Genomic DNA, 7,800 nt, shown 5'->3' on the forward strand with positions numbered 1-7,800 from the left:
ATGGTCAGTACATACAGAGCTCACCCAAGTGGGCTCCAATAAATGAAGCTCACCTGTGGTTAGGTTACCATAGCAACTCCTTTCACCTCCTCATGATAGAAATATGATGCCAAGTTCCTACTGCAACTGCCAAATCTTTGCTGAGATCCTGAGAGACAATTCTGAGAAACTGTTCCTGAGATATGATGCTAGCCCCCTGAGATTGTTCCCCGAATACAATGACTTCCCCCTTCACCCCTTCCTAAACCTGCTTGCTTGCCTTTATAAGGCCTTGTGTGAAAATTAAAGTTTGACAGCTTGATCGGGATTCAGACTTGCTGTCTGCCTCTTTGTGTTTCTTGCTCCCCACCTCGCCCCTTCCTAGGGAGCTCCAGGATCACTGTTGACTGTCCTGCGGGTCGGGGCAGTAGGTCTAAGGACTATAACTGGGTCATGTTACAATCCTACCACTGTAAGTAGCCTGGTTATGGAATATGGCTGGTCCAGGCTCTAAGTCCTCCATTGATAAGAATGGGCTTAGGGTCACCTTTGTAGATTCCAGGGAATTTCATTTTCACTAGATGTCTACATCAGCTCCAAATGTCATCCATTTCCAGTTGTCTCTCTCATACTTTCCCACCAGTCCTCCTTGAGATCTTGATCACTCCTGTTCCCATCCTTACCTGCCATAGTTTCCCCTCAAACGTATCCTAATTCCCCCTTGTCAGTGACATACCTTTGTCCCTGGAAGAGCCCTCTTTGCTAATTAGCCTCTCTGGGTTGGTGGACTGCAGCATGATTATCAGTTACTTAAGAGCTAATATCCATTTATAATTGAGTGTATACTGTGCTAGTTTTTCTGGGTCTGTGTTACCTCATTCAGGGTGTTTTTCTCTAATTCCATCTCTGTTTCTGCAGATTTCATGATGTCATTTTTAAAAATAGGTGTGTAATATTCCATAGTATAAAAGTACCACATTTATGGAGGGAAGTGTCTGTTCTTCTTGTTGGTGTATTACTCATGGTGAGCAGTGGTGTTTCTCAAGTAAAGCATGGGTAAAAGGTGGCAGAGTAAGTGGAAATGAAGATGCTTGCTGAGAAAAGAAAGAAAAATGTGCCAAGGGAGATCAACAGACTTAAAAGTATTCTTAGAGTTGATGGTGATGCTTTAATGAAAGTCGTTGAAGAAATTTAAACTGTGGTGGTACCCAAATATTGCCAGGAGAAAGTGCAGTGTGACATGGATGATGAAAAGGATGACATGAAAATGGGAACTGAAATTAAGAGGAACAGAAAGACTCTGGACCTGCATGGACAGTACCCAGTGTGGATGAACCAGGGGCTAAGAAAAAGACTGAAGGCCAAGAGAGAATAGAAACAGGAGAAATGCAGAACAAAGGTCGCGAAGGGCCTGGCCTATAGACCCTTAAAGTCTGGAAACGTTGCCAGACATGGTGGTACACCCCTTTAATCCATGAACTCGAGGCAGAGGCAGGTGGACCTCTGAGTTCAAGGACTACCTGGTCTACAGAGCAACTTCAAGACATTCCGGGCTCTTTTATACAGACAAACCCTGTCTGAAAAAAACAAACAAACAAACAAACAAACAAACAAAAACCGAAGGTATTTGTTTGCTGTTTGGACTTAGTTATGTAAGTCACAACCAAAATAACTCATTTGTGTTAGAAATGTGAATAAAATATCTATGGTAATGGAAGAATATTATGCTGAGGTTGTGATTGGATACAGCAGCCTAAACACTGAGTATTGTGAGCATTAGTGTGGTTATACTTATTTGATCCTACAAATGGTCATTATACTCAGTGCCTAAACATGCTCATATCAACAAAGTTTGGGAAGAAAGCTATTATGTTGTCACATTCAAAAACAGGGTATCAAGGGCCAGGGGAAGACTCAACTTCTGTTTCTTGCTGGATAGCTCAAAACCAGCTCCCTCCCAAGAGGGGATATGCCTGCTTGTGTCCTTCACTGGCACCCAGATTAATATATACAAGTTTCTTCTAATAACTAAATAACACAAAAATAACTAATACCTAAAATATTCTTTAAAAGGACATCAGTAATCATACAAGTGGTACTTATTTGAAGTGTTTATTTTTCAATAATTCATAATAAATGATAATTTGCATGGAAATAAAAGTACGACATTTAATTTATTCATTCTTCATTTGAGGGAAATTTAATGTTGTTTCCAGTTTTGAGCTATTATGAATAAAGCCACTTTGAATGTACGTGAGCAAGTGTTTTTATGATGGTATAGTGTACCCTTTGGGTAAATGCCCATTAATGGTATAGCTGGGTCTTGAGAGATCAGTTCCCAGTTTTCTGAGGAACTATATTGATTTCCATAATGTTTGTACAAGTTATTACAACTTCCAGAGATAGTGGTTTGTTCCCCTAATCACCAGCATGAGCTGTCACTCATGTTGTTGATCTTAACCACTGACAGGTATAGGATGGAATCTCAAAGGTGTTTTGATTTGCATTTCACTGATGACTGAAGATTTTGAACATTAAAGTGTTTCTCAAACATTTATAATTCCTCCATTGAGAATTCTCTGGTTACATGTGTATTCTATTTTATAATTGGACTATTTAGTTGGTTGATGACTAGATTCTTAAGTTTTTCATATATTTTAGATATTAGCCCTCTACTGAATGTTGAGTTGGTGAAAATCTTTTTCTATTCTAAAGGCTGCCATTTTATCCTATTGATGCTGTACTTTTCTATACACATGCTTTTCAATTTCATGAAGGCCCATTAGTTAATCATTGTTTGTAGTGCCTGTTCTACTGGTTTTATGTTTAAGAAGTTGTTTCCTGTGCCAATGAGTTTAAGCCTTTCCCCCACTTTCTCTTCTATCAGGTACACTGTATTTTGTTTTATATTGAGGTCTTCAATCCACTTTGTCTTGAGTTTTACATAGGGAAATAGATATGCATCAATTCGCATTCCTCTACAGCTTCAGATCGAAATAGATCAGCACTATTTGTTGAAGGTGTTTTCTTTTCACCATTGTGAATTTCTGCCTTTTATATCAATAATCAGGATTCAATGTGTGTGTGGATTTCTTACTGTGTCTTTGATTTGATTCCACTGATCAATTTGTTTTTAATGTCAACACCATGAGTGTTTTTTCCCATTCATTAATTAATTGATAATTAACTTTACGTCCCAACTGCATCTTCCCCTCCCTCTTATCCTCCCAGTCTCTCCTCACTTCCCCTTCTACTATCCCTCATCCCCTTCTTCTCAGAAAAGAAGACTCCCATGGATATTAACCCTCATTGGCATATCACATTGCAGTAAGACTAGGCACATCTTCTTCTACTGAGGCTAGACAAGGCAGCCCAATTAGGAGGCGGGTATCTCAGGACAGGCAACAAAGTCACTGACATCCCCTGCTCAGGCATGGTCCCTATGAACACCAAGCTGCATATCTGTTACATATGTGCAGAGGACCTAAGTCCAGCCCATCAATGTTGTCTGTTCAGTGGTTCTGGTCAGTTGATTCTGTGGGTTTTCTTGTAGTGTCCTTGACTTCTTGGCTCCCTCAATCCTTCCTCCCTGCCTTACACAGAATTCAAGGTCTACCTAATGTTTCACTGTGGGTCTCTGCATCTGTTTCCAGATGACAGTTATGCTAGGCACCTATCTGCAAGTATGGCCAAATATGATTAATAGTGTCAGTGGGCTTTCGCTCATGTCATGAGTCTCAAGTATGTTCAGTATTTCTTTGGCCTCTCCATCAATTTCTGCTTCATCTTTACTCTTGAACATCTTGTAGGAAGGACAAATTGTGGGTTGAAGGTTGTTTGGCTGTTTTGGTGTTCTCAGCCTCCACTGTAAGTCTTTTCTGGTAGAAGAAGGTGGCGTTTCCAGGCTCCATATCTTCCATTGCTAGGAGTCTTAGGTACAGATACCTTCAAAGATTCCTGGAGTTTCCACTGTCCTAGGTTTCTACCTCTTCCCAGAGATGCTTCTACCTCCCCACAACTACTTCCAGTCCCCTCTCCCAGTTCTGTTTTCCTCTATCATCCTCATAATTGATCTCTCCTGTTCTCTTTCCTAAACATTCCCCAACCCAATCCCTCCTTCCAAGCACCTCTATGTCTATTTTAAGTCCCCTTCTCAGTGAGATTCAAGCATCACTCCTTGGGACCTGGCAGGAGCCAGCAGGTCAGTCAGTGTGGGAGTCACCACTGGGGGAGTGAGGATGATTTTAGGAAAGGCAGAAAGAAGTTTCCAGAAACAGAGGCCTGGGAAGGCTGTTGGTGAATACCATGCCAGCAGCAAGTGTATTTCCTCAGTGTCTTTTAAAGGCAAGCAACACCAAGCATGACCATTTCCAGGAAGATAAACAGTGACCATAAATCATTATGTGGGAGATTTATGGTACACAGTATCTATGTTTAACTAAGGCTGTTTCCATCAGACTAGGACAGTCTCTCCATGACATATGCCTAAGCAGAGGAACTTGTAGAGCATAACACATCTTAATCAAAAACAAAGACAGGTGTCGGCAGATAAATTCTGTAACAATATAAGCGATTATAACTTCAACTTTATATCAATTAGAAAGACTTCTACCAATGTAATGTCTGGCTATGTAATGTTTTGCTTGAAAGTACATTTGCTAACCTATCCCTATTTGTCTATTTCTAGAATTTCTATGATATTACTGTATCCCCCTTTTCCTTTTCCACCCACTTCTCCTTTACCTAGGAAAGAAGGATATAGAAGAGGAAAGGAAAGGTAGAAATCCAAAAGTTTATGCTCTTTAGCTCCCTCTCTGTCCACAGGTACATTTGTAAAGTATCCCTAAAAAGATAACATATCTATAATTTGTAAAATAATCAGAACCATCCACCTCACATAAGGAACTGGGACAATGATTGTCTTCAGTCTGCTTCCAGCTGAATTGGGGTGAAGAATTCCCATCCGGGTGCCCAAAGGGAAATAAGAAATGTTGAGAACTAGCTGGCATTATTTGCCTTCCAGTCACTATGTGGTGAGTAAGTTCGTGCCTCCAGGTCAGAGGACATCTTGACCATGACATTCTGGAAGGCTGGAGAGGCAAATAAAGTTCGAGAAACAAATCTTTAAGAGATCAGTGTTGTTATAGTTGAAGTAGAGTCAAGCACGAAGCTGGAAAGGAAGGTCCCAGAATCTCAGCATCCTGGAGTGTGAATCTTTTCAGGGCTGTCTCTCTCTTCTTTCCTCCCTGTAGTATACAAAACTTAAAAACAACAAGTAAACAGGTAAAGACATTCACAAAGAGCATGCAGGGGGCACAGACTGGCCAATGAAGATCATTAAAGATGACTGACTGCATTTCCTCAGGTTAGCTTAATTACCTAGTCAATCTACAACATAACTGTGTATACATGTCCTTGTAAAGGATGATATGTAATACCCAATAAATGTTAATGGCTGTGTATAGACATTTTAGCTCTGTATAGACATTGAGCTCTGTTCAGATAGGAACATAGAGCTTAGAATTCTATACCCTTTGGTGTATTGAAGCTACCTTCCAGAGTAACAGAATCCCAGAACAAAACTAGGTTAACTGTTGGTTCTATACAGTTAAAACTTATTCCAATCCTTAGCTCACTATTACATAGAAAACCCTAGACATACTGTGTGAAATAGAATAATTACTCTAAACAATCCATTCAGAAAGGCATTAAAAAAGTAAGATTTAAAACAACAATTTACATTAAAGAATATATCGAATAAAAAAAATGCTTATAAAAAAAGAGAAAATGAGAAAAAATAGCTACCTAAAGGGAAAGAATGGAGATTTGGAAAAATCTCATGGACAAAAATGGGTTTAGATGCAACCTGGTATACACCATCCCAAACTAACTACAAGGGATCATAGCTGGATCCATCGAGTCTACACAAATGAACTCACCCTATATTTTTAAGTTAGGAAACTACTATTTTTAAAGACAAAATACAAATTCTTCCCAAGAGGTGGCTTAGATTATAGTGATGCATTCAAATATAAGTATACTCAATATTTACACAATTGTTTTCTAAAATGTGTCTTAAGAGACTTGGAAATACATATTGTGTCTGCGTTTTCTAGCTTCCTCCTGAAATTTAAAGGAGAAAAAAGGGTATGCAGTGTAGGTCACACTACCTTCCGTTTGCATGGGTCTTTGAAAAAATCTATCAACATGTTTTAAATGCTAATCAACATAAGTAAGTATCTTCAAGTGAAACATTATGTGTCAGTACATTCTGTGATGGTTTCACAGAAGATTGGGATTACTTACTTGGGTCATTTCACACTTGTCCTATGTCAAAGGCCACATTAACTACCACTCTCTGTCTGTCCTCTGCCCAGTGTTCTCTAAGTCACACTACAACACACTTCATCATCTTTAGAACAAAACTGTGAAATTAAACTTTTCTGCAATATGGTCTCAATTATTTATAGTACTACTCATGTGTTAAGCCTTACCACTCAGCATCCCCACCTGGACATATGACCCTTCCTCCAAACTGAGTTTTGTGGAACATACTGCAGGTAAGTCAAGGGACCCTGATATGTTTGTCATCTTCTAAATGGAATGTATCAATTTTTCCAAAAGAGGAACCATTTTCTTCAGAATAAAAGGTCCCATCACCTTTTATAGGCTGTGATATTTGACATTGGGTACTTTGGTGCTCTTCTACTTGGTGCTTGGAATTGTACTACCTGGTCAAGACCCAGCTAGTACAATTCCACTGCTTCCCCTGCTTAGGCTAAGTCTCTTAAGACCAAAGATAACTCTGCTCAACATTGTTGTTAAAATGGGATTTTGACTGAAAAATAAAATCGCCAAAGTAACATTTCTATCTTAAAGAAAAACCTTCTTACCGATTCCATAGTCTCTGAGATATTTTTATTGACATCTGGTTCAGGGATGTTGTCAGAATTCTCCAGTATATCTAAGAAACAGAAAGTGACAGTCAGAACAGAGTACTGCTTACACCGTCCTTGTTTGGTGTGGGTAAAAATGTGTTGACTTAGAAATGCATGTGGCTAGACCTAATGAGCAAGTTGCTTAGGTTGCTGCTAGCCTATCTTTTTTGAAGGCAAACTAAAGAAAGATCGGGAGAGATATGAGTAACAGAAATACTACATTTCAAGACAGGGGGAACCTAAAGTATCATAATAATCCATCTTGATTGTGTATTACTAAATTAAGATTTCACATGTATTTTGTTTAGTGGGCTACTTTTGTGTTTCAGAGAACAACTTGTAAGAACTGTTTCTCCCCTTTTCTCATATATGTTCTGGAGATTTCAATTTCAGGTCATTGGACTTGGTGGAGTGATCCATTTCTTTGGAAAAGACAACTCCCCTTCCTAAGTGTGACCTGGGCAACTCTGCCCATCCATTCAGACCATGTAGATCCAGAGACAGGAGGAATCTACAGTCTTGGGATGTCTTGTTTACTCTCATCTAGGACCCTTAGCCCATCTCACTTCTCTGTTTCAGACCCAAGTAGTAGCCAGATCCATTTGCTTTCTGGACTAGTCTGAAATGGGACTGTTGACTCATGTCTCTGTATCTGCAAATTCCTCAAGACCCAGGTAGAAGTTGTAACTGATATTTCTTTTGGTAAATCTGGTTCCATTTGTCCCTGCTGCCTACCCCCAGACCCAGCCCAGGGATAGCAGTCATATATGCATTCAGACTTACTGAATCTAACCCAGAACCGTCACCCAAGTGTATAGAAATAGAAAAACTAAAATTATCCCTATTGTAAGGTGATGATTTGTTTAAGTATAGATCTCCAAAA

At 39.4% G+C, this 7,800-nt stretch overlaps 1 pseudogene; it reads left to right on the forward strand.

The window, feature by feature from the left end:
- Positions 1-1,031: 1,031 nt before the first annotated feature.
- Positions 1,032-3,682, forward strand: LOC127689681 (protein LLP homolog; annotated as a pseudogene).
- The last annotated feature ends 4,118 nt before the right edge of the window (positions 3,683-7,800 follow it).

This window comes from Apodemus sylvaticus, chromosome 7 (assembly GCF_947179515.1).
Source record: "Apodemus sylvaticus chromosome 7, mApoSyl1.1, whole genome shotgun sequence".
NCBI classification, from domain to species: Eukaryota; Metazoa; Chordata; class Mammalia; order Rodentia; family Muridae; genus Apodemus; species Apodemus sylvaticus.